Source organism: Polyodon spathula, unplaced genomic scaffold (genome assembly GCF_017654505.1).
Source record: "Polyodon spathula isolate WHYD16114869_AA unplaced genomic scaffold, ASM1765450v1 scaffolds_633, whole genome shotgun sequence".
NCBI classification, from domain to species: Eukaryota; Metazoa; Chordata; class Actinopteri; order Acipenseriformes; family Polyodontidae; genus Polyodon; species Polyodon spathula.
This window is the reverse complement of record NW_024472122.1, coordinates 301,298-314,126: the sequence shown is the minus strand read 5'-3', so window position 1 is coordinate 314,126 and position 12,829 is coordinate 301,298. Positions and strand designations below refer to the sequence as shown.

Sequence of the window (12,829 nt, the reverse complement as noted above, 5' to 3'; positions counted from 1 at the left end):
TGGGCTGTGGCAGAGAAATGAAAAAAACAAGCACGATCTTCCTTCAGAGCAGTGAGGGTGTGTGTCCGAAGAGAAATGGGAGGAAGTGATGTGGGTAAACAGGCTCCAGGACCCCAGTGGCACAAGGAAGTCTCATGCCCTTACACTGTGAGGTCAAGGTCAAGAGGAGAGCAAAGGGTGAGCAGCTTGGACTGTCTGAGACGCCCATCCTGGCTCTCCCAGCTCTCCCAAACGTCATTCAAGGAAGGGTGCTTTAACTGGGCAAGAGAAGGTCTACCTGGGGCAGATTTATAAATCATTTCATTACAGGGGTGATTGTGTGCTGTTGATTTCCTTACAGGGGTGATTGCGTGCTGTTGCATCTGTCTTCCGGGACCCCCTTGGAAATCAGATGCTTCCAAGTAAGACCCACATGATTGAAGTTACTCCTCGTTCTTTGATTCCCATTGATTTGTCCATAAAAGGGTTATAGCATGATGGCCTCCCTGCATCCTGGGAAGCCCACCCCCTTGTGGCTGCCTGAACAGTAGCAGTTGACCTCAGATAGAACTCCTGACTCTTGGAATTGCCAGTGGAGTGGATGCCCGATCTCAGCTGATTCCCATTTAATGCTCCTATAACCATATTTTCGACAGCGCTTAGGCTTGCCCTTGTATGGCTGTGTATATCATACAGATTAAAAGAAGGATTTATCATTTTTCTCACCTCTTGTTAGCTTTGTTACCCATACAATAGTTTATCAAGGTAAATTGGCATGCTTTTCCCATGGTTATAGCATGCATTTGCCTTAGTTATCATGGTTTGGCTTTTTAAAAAATTTGCTTCTATCTGCTAATATCTGGGTGATAAATATAATGACATGGTTTAAGAGAGACAGCCTGTGTGGTGTTTCTGATAAATGACTTTGTCGTGACAGAGTACAAAATGTGCTGGAATGGTTTATCAAACTGGGCAAGAGGGTGGAAACACAGTGCAGCAGAGTGAAGATGGGAGTGAGGGAGCGAGGCTCGGCGATGGAAGTGTGGCTGACCTTCACAACAAGAAGTGAGAAGGTAGCAGCTAGCAACAATTGTGGCGGAACTAGAATGCAGTCAAATGTAAGTACAAGAAATTGCAAGGGAACCCCACAGAAAAAGCCTGGGTTCTGTCGCTCTTTTAAATGCAGAGTTTGTATTTTTAAAGCTGTTATTAACCATCTCATCTGTCGGGTCAGCACCTTGCACAAGCAGGTTTGTACAGACAGCGAGGCAGCTTTCCATCCCCTCTGAGTCACTGTTTTCATTGGGACGGGGGTGGTGGAAGACTTCTTAATCTCATTAGCGGATCTACATTTCTTCACCTTCCAGGCCTTTGTAAAAGCCGTGGACTAAAAATATTGATGTAAACTGTGAATGGCAGCTTTTGAACAATAAAAGGCACAATTAAACCGTGAAATCAGCAGGGTTTTTCACTTGTCAGCAATTTTATTTTTACCCTGTAGATTCATACTGTTCCATAGATCTTGGGACCTGACCTGCTTGTGAACCGTTACGCTATTTGTCTCCTGAAGCTCGTCGAGGATTTCCAAGCTGTGCTTGTGAAGAAGGTGCAATTTTGTTTCCAGCACAAGAAATGGACCATGCATTTACACCGTGCCTTTCACAGAGCATGAACTCTTTAAGTCATGTGCTATGTTTTACAAGGAGTCAATCCTTCTGTAATGGATTCTTTTGAAATGAGTTTACATGCCCGACTCAATGGGGTTTAGAGAAATCAATGCTTCTGGACCGATGCATTTTACTCTGATTAAATGCCCAGCCTGATTTACATGCAGAATACGTTGAGGATTTTGGACTCGATTCTTCAAACAGATAACTTAAATCTCTTTAGATTGTGCATATAAGCGGGCACTAAATTCACTTCATACATCCAACTGGCTCCTGATATCTTGCGGGACCACAAGGCTGTAATGCTGTGGATGAGTAAAAGACAAAAAAACCCCACTAAAACCCACCAAATCTAGTTTGGCACTAGTGTGCCGGAGCCCTCTCTCACAGGACTGATTCAATCAATAAGTTTGGTGGAGTCTCAACACTCCACAAAGCCACCCCACAATGCGGTTTAGTGAACAGGTAGAGAAGAATCCGGGACTGGACAGCAGGGGGTGATAGGGTCATGGCTGAGATGCGCTTTCTTCACACCAAGGGCTCTGTCCCTCACCTTTCATGAGCAAACTCAATGCGGTCACATTTCAAAATGCAGGTCAATGAACTACATGCAGGTTCACTGTAGTCACCACTTATTAATATTTACTCTACTACATGCATGGAACACACAATTTTGTGAATGTGAGATTGGAACACCGTACAATAACAACAAGCATTTAACAAACTTATTCAAACTATCATACCATTTGTTTTAACAAGTATATGTATTGAATACTATTGCAGAAGTGTGGATCTAATGCTGTTAAATATCTTGTATTCCTCCAGATGGGGTGGGCAGGTTTAGTTGAGCTGTTGGAGTTCGTGTCTCTCCTGTCACTTGCACTTTCTCACGCAGGGTGTGTCTGTCTGTCTGTCCTGAATTTGGGTTATCTTGGAAGGGAAGGGCAGAGGTCAAACCTGGGGTCCTTCCTCCCAATGGCTTTGTTGCCCTGTTGCAGTGTTAAGAAAATAGCCAACGCCCGTTCCAGCTATAATTCGCTCAAAGAAATATCATCCAGCACTGACAGGGATAAACAGCAGGCTTCATGTTACAGGCAAGCCCTTTGAACCAGCACTCTGAATTTATGTCAATATTTTCATAATTGAATCTGCGCTGTACAGGGAAATGATCCTTGCCCTAAATTGAAAACTACAGTAAAAAATATCTTAAAAGCTGGATTGAGTTACAGCAACCTTTCTAGCGTTCTTTTCTTAGCTTTCCAGACTTTGTTTTATTGCTTAATCGCACCTATGTCCCTGTATTTATGTTGTTGAATGTATTTCTTCAGAGTAGCTCTTTTTTGACCGCATAACCCTGTTTCCAATCATTACCCATTCCCACGAACATGCTAGTTCCTAGCGTGCATAATCTTACATTGCTAAAGAGTTTTCTTTGTGTCAAAGTATTTTACCCCTGCTTTTCTCCCCAATGTAGAATGTCCAATCCAGTCCCCTCCTCACATCAACCGCAACAACTCAAGAAACTGAAGCTCAGTAGACATCCTCCAATCCCCAAGCTGATTGCATGTGCAGGGTCCTGGAGGAGCCCTGAATGTGTCCACGCCAACCTGCTAGGCAACTCCAACCTCCCGTTAGGATCCCCAGCCAAGATCGGCAACTTAGCACTCCCCTGACTCTTCCTGCATGCCATGCAGCCACACCTTTACCAGGCAATCCCCTCGGGGTATTTGAATGCACTGAAGCAAAAGCGACGCATGCAAAGCAAGTACACGAAGAAACAAGATGCTGTCAGTGCCCTGAGAATCAACTCTCTTGGGATTCCATTAAAATCCCAGTGTATCACCCTGCAGAACCTCTAGCAGTGCCATCAGCAAACTACAGCCTTACTAGCACAGGTAATGGACTTAGAATACGTATTGCACAGTGGTGCCACGCTGTCTGGCACTGATTCCATGTTATTGAAAATTGAAAACAAGGCAACAGAAGGCTAGTCTTATCTTGCATAGATTTAATAACCCAGTCTTTAGATATTAGGATCCCATATTGGGGAGGTTAAAAAAATCTGTAGGGACTGCAACTGCTCTACAGCGGCCCCTACTGGCCAGGTGCTGGGTGAGCATAAGCAAACACCTCCAGAGGTTGGTAGCTCTCCAGAATCTACTGTCAAGCTCCTGGGAAGCAGTAGTTGGCTTGGTGGTGGGATTGGATGATGTCTACTGACCGTCTCTGGAGATGTTGTGGGGAGTTGTTGCAGTAAAGGAACGTATATACTGGTTGACTGGACTGATTTGCTGCAGGATATGTAACTTTCAAGAAAAGTAAATGTTCTGTTTTTTGTATCTTGTTTTCAGTTCAAGGTGCTTCTGGCACGGAGAGCCAGCCCTGGCAGTTCACTTTGTCTGGAGGCATGCTGCTCTCCTCCGTGGATCTCGACGTGGCTGTTTCTGAAGCACACACCTTGGCCCGTGTTTGGCTCTCAGTGGTGCACGGGGTTGGTTTGTTCAGAAGAAACCGCACTGGCCCTTATCCATCCAGCATTCCCACACTGTAAGGTTCCCGATGACACCACGGGAATCCTTGACTCATGCCTGTGGGTGAGCTCAGCTGCATAACATTAAGTGAGTGCTCTGTCATAAGAACACCCTGTGCCATTCTGACAGGCAGCACACCAAGTCAAGCCACAGGGGAGTGGGGGGGGGGTTGGTACGGTCCTGCATTGCTCCAGATGAATGAAACCTATCTGCTGTTTTTAATGTGCCTTTGCCCTTAAAGAAAAGATCTGCTGTTCCCCGGTATGGCGTTTTGAAATTGTGCACACACTCGAATACAGGCTTAGATTACAAACCGTTGAAGATGTCCTTCTGCTACTGTGGCCCCTGAGTACAGAACCACTCCATGCCGCTGCAGTGCCATTTATTGCCAAAGAGAATGACATCACCATCTCCTGTCCAAAACCTTCTTAATACACCACAGCTGGTTTTCCCTGCCTTAACCCTGTCTATAAAAAGCCGCAAAGACAGTGTTATTCTCCAGAAGAGGGGAAAGAATGTCACCATTTATTCAACACAGCATCAGCTGGGTATGAAGCTGCTATTAAAGAGCCACTCAGTCGTCATTCCTCAATCCTCGGGGGAGAGGCAGGTATGCGAGGAATGAGAACACAGCCCACCCCCCCACCAGCACACCTGTCAACAGGGTTCCACAGTCCAGCCCTGCCACTCCATCAACACACTGCCTTCCAGAGCAAACCAAAGCAACTAGAGCATCTGATGGCAGGTACAGTATCTATGCATTTTCCTGAAAGGTGCTTGTTAGGTTGACTCTGGGGACCAGGTAAGGTAAAGGTATGTAAGCTTCCACATACACTTTACCTATCATTATGTACACTTTGTATTGACTTCCACTGATGGATTTGTGATTCTCTTATGGATCAGGGATCTCCTGATTGCCACAAGTCTTTACAACGATTGTGTACCAATCAATGGCAATTATCTTCTGCGTTAATGTGTCGATTTCAAAATAAGAAAAGCTGTCCTTCACTTCACCTATACACCTGAGTACCAATCGTTTACAATTAACTTCCACGCTGAGTGTTTGAAAAGCCGATTGGAGCACATGCCTTTCCTCTATCTGTAGACTCTGATCTGCAGCCCAGATGCTGAACCTCCTGGTGGCCCCCATGTTTTCAGCAGGAAGCCTAAAGAAAGGGGCTCTGTGCTCAATGGAATGGAAACCCAGTTTCCATCATGCGTACAGGCGCTTTCTATATAGGAATCATTCCCAGGACCCTGATAGCCAGGTGTTGACCTCTTGTGCTAAAAATACAGTCGTGTCTACACGTGCGACGCTGACAGATCCCTGATATACAGCCCCGGCAACTTTGAACAGCACTAGCAGCATTACCCTGGTTTTCCTTGAATAAATCAGCCACCTTTTTCTAACTTCAGTAGGGTTTGCTACTGTCGCTGGTAAAATACCAGCTTGAAATGCGCAAAATTGATTATTTTTACATTGAATGCACCATATCAAAATGTATTGGATGTATAATATAGTTATCAAACATTAAAAAAAAATCAGAAGTATGAGCTCTTGGAACCATGTCTACACTTTCAGTACATGTGGTACACCAGTGGGTAGCCAATGGGTGTAAGAAAGACGGCGTTTGCTCTACCATTACTAGAATCCTGGATGAGTTGTGGTAGTTCTTATATCGGAGCACAGTGTTGTAGGGGGACAGGTTGATGTGCTTAGACATGATTATAAGAGCTCTAGTGAGGCCACAAAGGTGATTTAAACTTTGCTAAAAGTCAAAAAATAGAAAATAATTCAAAGTGAATTGGAAGAGCAATGCACATGCTGGCCACGGTTGTGGGGCCGTGCAGCTTTAAGATGCCCTGTACTGTAAATGGCAAGCATGCATTGGTGGAGTTAAGAATGACTGGTAAATGGGCTATGGAATTGACCTATATTAGACTGTGTGGATACTGTAGATACTGCAGCCAGGCTGTGAGACTCCTGAGGAGGGTACAGAATATCGAAAGCACCTGTACGGATGATAGAAACAGGCTTTTCATTGAGCAGAGGTCTTAAAGGAATGTCTTATGAAGATAAGCTGAAATAACTTAATCTATTTAGCCTAGAACAAAGAAGAATTATGAAGGGATTATTGAAATCTTTAAAATCTTAAAAGGAGTTGACATTAATCAATACTTCAAGTGCCATACGGAAACCAAGACCAGAGGACACCACTGGAAATAAAGTGGAGATAGACTTAGGACAGAGGGAAGGAGACTTCATACACAGAGTGGAGAGGGTAAGGAATGGGTAACCCAGTTGTGTTGCTGAGGAGGAACAGCTTGGATCCTTTTAAGTTTTGAGAGCAAAATCAGCTGCTAGGAACCAAACAAGCTTAGATGGGCTGAAGGGGTTTCTCACGTTCCTCAGTGTTGTCATGCTGTTATCTTTGTCTTCTCGTTGAATGAATTGAAAACAATGTGCAGTAATTCTGCAGCTCACCATGTTTATATCACTGTGTTTTCATTTACTGTGTCTTTTTTCCCATTCATTGTGCTTCACATGTCTACAGATTGCAGTAGATACAGATGAAACCACTTCAATATAACCTCCACAAGCCCCAGATTAAAACTGAGATCATCGCTCAGGAATTCAGAACACTCCCTCTGTAATTAAGAAGAAGGAATTCAAGCTGTATTCTAGAAACATATTCAAAACTCATTTAAACTTCATAATATCCACAACTGCAACACGGAGATACGGTATTTGGTACTGTAACATCATTTCAATTAGACGCTGAGTCTGCACGTTACTGAGGTTTGAGGATATGGTATGAACATTGCTGCAGAAATGCAGTAGTACAAGTCTTTGGTATTTGCACAATAATTCTGTGGCCCCATAGTTGCAGAGCATTGGTACAGCGGGGTTGAAAATGTATGAATGACTCATACCTTCGCTTTGTTTTTATTCTACAACCTGCCCTGAGAACATCAATGTTCACTTTGTAAAATATGTCATCTAGAGCCCTGAGACTGTGTACGAAAGCCCTGGTGTCTGGGTTGATGTGGTCTGCTGTGACAGCTGAGGTTTGGCGGGGGTGTATACACTACAGTACAGTTTATAACATGTTTGATGTGCGCTTATCCCTGCTGCGGAAGGTCGTTTTGGGGCAGACAGCTTAACTGCTGCAATGGTTCTGAATCTGAATGTTTGTGGTGTTCTTTAGTGCTGTCTTCCCCTGCTCTCGCACCGAGGCGTCACGACAACAGCACTGGCATCATGGGGAAAACCCTGCCCTGGATTATGGGATGCCAGACCCAAGATCCAGCCGTATACTGCGGCAGAAAGCTAAGCCAAGTAGATTATAGAATTAGTGTGACTCCCTAAGACTTCCGTGTCGATCATGCAGTGCTTGTGTGGCGTGGTGTGCTGGCAGGGAAGATTCGCGAGGGGCTTGTCTTCATAAACAGTCTTCAACCGAGTCAAAGCGAATATAAAAAAGATCAAATAAACAACATACACATAATATAATAATAATAATAATAATAATAATAATAATAATAATAATAATAATAATACAATTCATATACTTATGGAACACACTGCATTTAAAATTAAACGCTTCATAAAATTAGTGAGTAAATGTTCAGGTGTTTTCTGGGCCTGGGTGACCAAATCTAAGTTCAGTAATCAACAAATACCTGAAACGGGAAAGATTGGTACTAAGCAGTCCTGTTCTAGAGATCAAGGAATCCGCTCCACAGACAGTAAACTTCACATGGAGCGATAACGACAACTCACGATGCCCCTGCTCCGGGGCCATGGAGCGCAGCTGACACGTGGACTTCCTCCAAACCCAGCATGCTGGGCCCAGCAATGCCTCGTGGGATATGGGCAGACCTTGCCCCATGACCGCCTCCAGCTGCTAGCATGGCAACAACTTGTCAGTACGAGTTAATCCTGCCCTGAGTTCAGTGGTCCTGGATGGGATGGAAAGAGAAAGCCCTGTCCAGTAATTAAAGTCAAGGAACAGGTTCATGTTCCAGCCAGGAGCCAGCGGGGGGGGGGTTGGATGAAATGAGGATGAAATGACCTGTTCAAAATGTTGCAGCCGAGAGCAGGATGCAGCGGAGAGGAAAGTCTCTCTGTCTTTGAGCACAACTGGCAGCGATTGCCACTGTTCGATGATATCAGCAAGTCAATTTGTAAAATTTCATCTTTATTACCGGGAACCTCGTCCTAGTTAGAATTTTAACCTAATTTTTATTAACAGTTTTTTTGTTGTTGTTGTTATTTAAAATGAAGTTATTATTACTGTGTAAGAGAGGGAATTCATATGCTTTACCGTGCCTCGCTTATTCTTTACAATGTTTACCTGTGCCTTACCATGCTTTCACTATGCTTTATTACACTTCGATATGCTTTCATAAGGAATACTTGCATAAGTGAGAGCTAATATATATATATATATATATATATATATATATATATATATATATATATATATATATATATATATATATATGATATATATGATGTTAAATCTATCTAGATAGACAGATAGATAGATAGCTAGATAGATAGATGGATAAATACAGTAGCTCCTTCACTATTTAAGTTATTCCCATCTCTAATTATCTCTGGGTAAAGCCAAGTGTTTTTTAAAATGTAACCACTTTTCACCATCTACCCCTGTAAAACCCCCCAGGGGGATCAGCTGAATCTAATCCTGCCTTGTGAACTGCAAGTATAAACCACGTTCATCTCACTAGCAGCCACAGCTCGGGACAGCTGGAATCCTCTGCTTAACACAAACACACAAGTCATTCCGTGCTAGTTTAGTGGCAACATTGTTTTTCTCCCTGAAGTTCACAGGGGTCAAGGTCCAGCTCCTTCATACAGCCCTGAAAAGACATCATGTAAAAGTGTCTGTTACACAAGACACGACTGGGGCAAACTTGTCCTCCATTTTTATTGCAGTTGGAACTACTTGGTTAGGGTGCCAAGTTTGTGTCTTGTTTAACTTGACAACTTTGACATCATTAAATGTTTAATAAGCTATCACATCGTTATAGGGCTGATCCTTTCATTCTTGGCTGTTTTGGGAAGCTGTGGCATGATCCTAGACTTCTCATAAAGTTCAGTCCTGGCCAAGTTTACGGAGGAAAACTACAGTGGCTTCCAATAATAGTAGAGCAAGTGATAGAGTAATGTAAAGAAAACATTTACAAATGCTTTGTCCATTATATGTGTTTTTTTTACAGAAATCTTCTAATAATATATATTATAATAATATAATTAATAGCATTTTTTTAATAGAAACATGACCACTTATAACATATAGTGACATTTAAGCAAATATAGTTCTGCAGCAATCTATAGGCTGTATGTCTCCTCACACCTGTGTGAGCTGGAACAGTATGGAGAGTTTTTTTTTTTTTTTTTTTTTTTTTTATAAAGCACCGTTTTTCTTTCCAAAGTAAACTATGGGACCACTTAGAAGAAAATGTAGACAGGAAAGCTTTGAACTAAAGCCCGCTGCGTCTGAGCGAAAAAAAAGAAAGAAGGAGAAACGCTAATTAGAAGAAATGCAGTTTTCAGTTTTCTGATTCCCATGAAGGGAGAGCGTTAGAGCAGAGGAAGCCAGACAGGGAGTGTCTGAACCCCCAGCTACCCAATCACACTCTCCTGCACACTAATAACCAGGAGGAGCTGGGGTTTCATTCTCTGATCCTCCACCAAAGCTGTAATCTCCACAAATGTGAAACAAACAAACAGCCCCTTTTAAAAACAGAGTCACTCGCTCGGAAATAGAAAGCTCCAGTATTTATCTGATTTGTTAAGACAGCAGCAACAAGATACTGTCTTTTTTTAAAATAACAGCAGGGGTTGTGCTGAGATCCTGTACCGGTTGCTAGGTTGCTAGGTCGCTGTTGTCGTCACAACACAAACAGGGTTTAGAGAAAATAACTGGCAGGGGTCGTAGTCAGCAGGAAGTGCAGTCTGGGCTCATGGTCACTAGGCAGGCTATTATCACTCTCCCATGGAAACCGTATCTGGATTAGGATCTCTTACGTGGGCCCCAGTTTGGTTGCCATGCTGTTTATTTTCAAAGTTCTAAAGCCGTCACAGAACATTGTGTTTTATTCTATAAAGCTTTTTATTTATTGTAAAACTGTTTATATTGAGGCCATTTTGAAAGAAAACAAACATTTAGTCACTGGTAAATAACTAATAATTCGACTCCACGCAGCTCTCATTCAGCCTATTTCATTGCTGCTGGCAGTGCTTGGGCAGTTAGATTCCTTCATGTCATCTCCTATTGGTCGATTGCAGTCCACCTGACTCTCCAGTCCAGCTCTGCACTGCAGCATTCCAAATCAGCGTGGCTTCTTGTTCTTAACTCTTATTGGTTAGCCATACTGCCACGGTCTGTGACAGAGCTTATTGGTTTATCATCCCAAATAGCATTTGCAGCATTTTGTACAATTATTACTTATGGTTTAATCTGGTGCTACATAGAAGAACTATACATCAAAATGTGTGTTAGTGCTTCATCACTGCAAGAGTGATGCGTGCCCAGGACTTAATGCTGCTGTAAGATCAAAGCATTGCCTATGATAAAACACTGAATAAACCATTTTGATGAAGTTATATTAACAGTATATATTAAGTAACTGTCCTGTTTTGTCCTGATATAAGGCTGTTATATCTTTAAACCATGCTGTAGTATTTTTTGTATCCACATTATAAAAGCCAGAGGAATTTGTACTGGGTGTGATCCTAGTTTATATGAAGGCATCTCGGACAGCACAACACAGAAAAGCTGACGAAGCCACAGGAATGTATGGTAAGGCAGCTTCTGTTTAGACAGAGAGGGAATGAGAGCTAGAAAGAGAGAGAGAGACAGAGAGAGAGAGAGAGAGAGAGAGAGAGAGAGAGAGAGAGAGAGAGAGAGAGAGAGAGAGAGAGAGAGAGAGACACACTGGCAAATTTTTTCCGAAAATGCCTGAAAAATAAAGCGTTCTTTAATGGCAGGATTAAACCCACATGTCTAGATGTTTTGACAGAGCTCTGTTTGGGATATAGCCTGCAGGACCACACTGTAGAGTGGGAATATAAACATGGTCTGAAAATAAACACTATTAAGAATCTGGTGTCTACTACGACTGTAAATAAGAGGAGATGAGTAAAGTGTTTGAAGGAAAATGCCTGGGAATGCAAACGATCTTGTCTCGTTCCCTTCTTCCAATAAACAGCCCTTCACAGTCATAGTCTAGCTTGAAATATCAAGCCAGCCAGCACAGGTGCGAGAATGTCAAGCCCCTCTGTTTTCAGCAGCTCTGCTTTCCTACGCTTGTTTTTCTTACTTTGCAGCCTCCTGAAGGAGAGCAGAGAGGGCCTTCCCTCACCAGGTAAGACTACAGGAAACCAAGTCAGGGAGACAAGGGTTTCCAATGACCCACATTACCGGAAAAACACTGATATTGAAGTAGCATCCAAGAACAGTTGAGTGTAGCTTCCTATCGTATGCTGCAGTGAATGCTATCATGTTTAAAAAGAAACTATGATCTTTATGGACAGCACTACTTATTCAGTGATTGGGCTATCTAAAAAGGTTAGGGTTCAAATACCCTACATGCTAATGCACATCTAAATGGCTTGCAAGCTAACACATTCGGTAATTGTAGTCAGTGGGTTATCACACCTATTGTTTTCATCTGTGGTTTACAGCTTCAATGACCCTTCTGTTTTTAATATGATTTACTACATCCTTCCAAAGCTTAGCCTTCTGTGTGCTGTACTCTGCTCCCTCAGCAGCCTTGTTTGTTCACCAGTTAGTTTACGTTATCAACAGTAGTCTTGCCTGCAGGCAAGCTTCCTCCCTTCCTTGAAGCTTCTGGCCACTCTGTGAACTAAAGTTTTTCAGGGGTTTTCTGTACTGCTTTTGTAGCCATTGCACACAAAAACATTGCATCACAGAAAAAGCTAAGAAAGGTCCACAGTAAAATATTTTTCAGACATATTTCCAGAATAAATATGAGGGTGGGAGAGGTGGGCAGTTTTGAATGCAGCTCCGCAGGCGTCTAAAACAGGACTCCTGGTGTGCTGCTGCACCACCAACTGCAGTGTCATTCTTAAAGGTGGCTGGCACAGAGCATTGCCTGAGCAGCAGTACCATAGTGGTTTTGATCCAGAGGTTCTTTTGTGATGGAAATTCCAGCGGTAATATATTAAATAAGGCAAGGAGTATTCCAGCCCCAGCCAGGCATCTATCTCGTTTCAAAGAATATTCCACAGGTGCAGCCTGGGCTTTCATGAGGAATATTACCTTTCTCCTCTAGACACCAGGAATCCCTGGCACTTCCTTTCAACATTGTCCCACACCCAGTCCTGGACGGACTTTGACGGCCTTCCAGGTTCAATATTTGGCTTGTCTGGAAAGCGTTAGCTGATGAGGTTGACGGGGTGACACGGGGACGCGCCCCGTTGTTCCAAAGTGTTCCCGTAGTTTGATCTGGTGGTTAGACCAAAAGGGCCCATTAATAATAATTTACCAATTATTTTAACTCCTTTAATGGCCTCCGTGAGGTTTAGGGTGCGCAACATGACAAATGTTAGAAACATCTGCAGTAAAACTGTCAGTGTGGTGCAGTGTCACCATGTAG

General features: G+C 43.0%; 1 long non-coding RNA gene across 1 annotated transcript; it reads left to right on the top strand.

Annotated features, from left to right (window-relative positions):
* The first annotated feature begins 809 nt into the window (after positions 1-809).
* On the top strand, positions 810-7,667 carry LOC121308291. Its single transcript, XR_005948496.1, has 3 exons — positions 810-1,097; positions 3,121-3,541; positions 3,998-7,667. It is a non-coding gene; the product is annotated as an uncharacterized LOC121308291 (long non-coding RNA).
* The last annotated feature ends 5,162 nt before the right edge of the window (positions 7,668-12,829 follow it).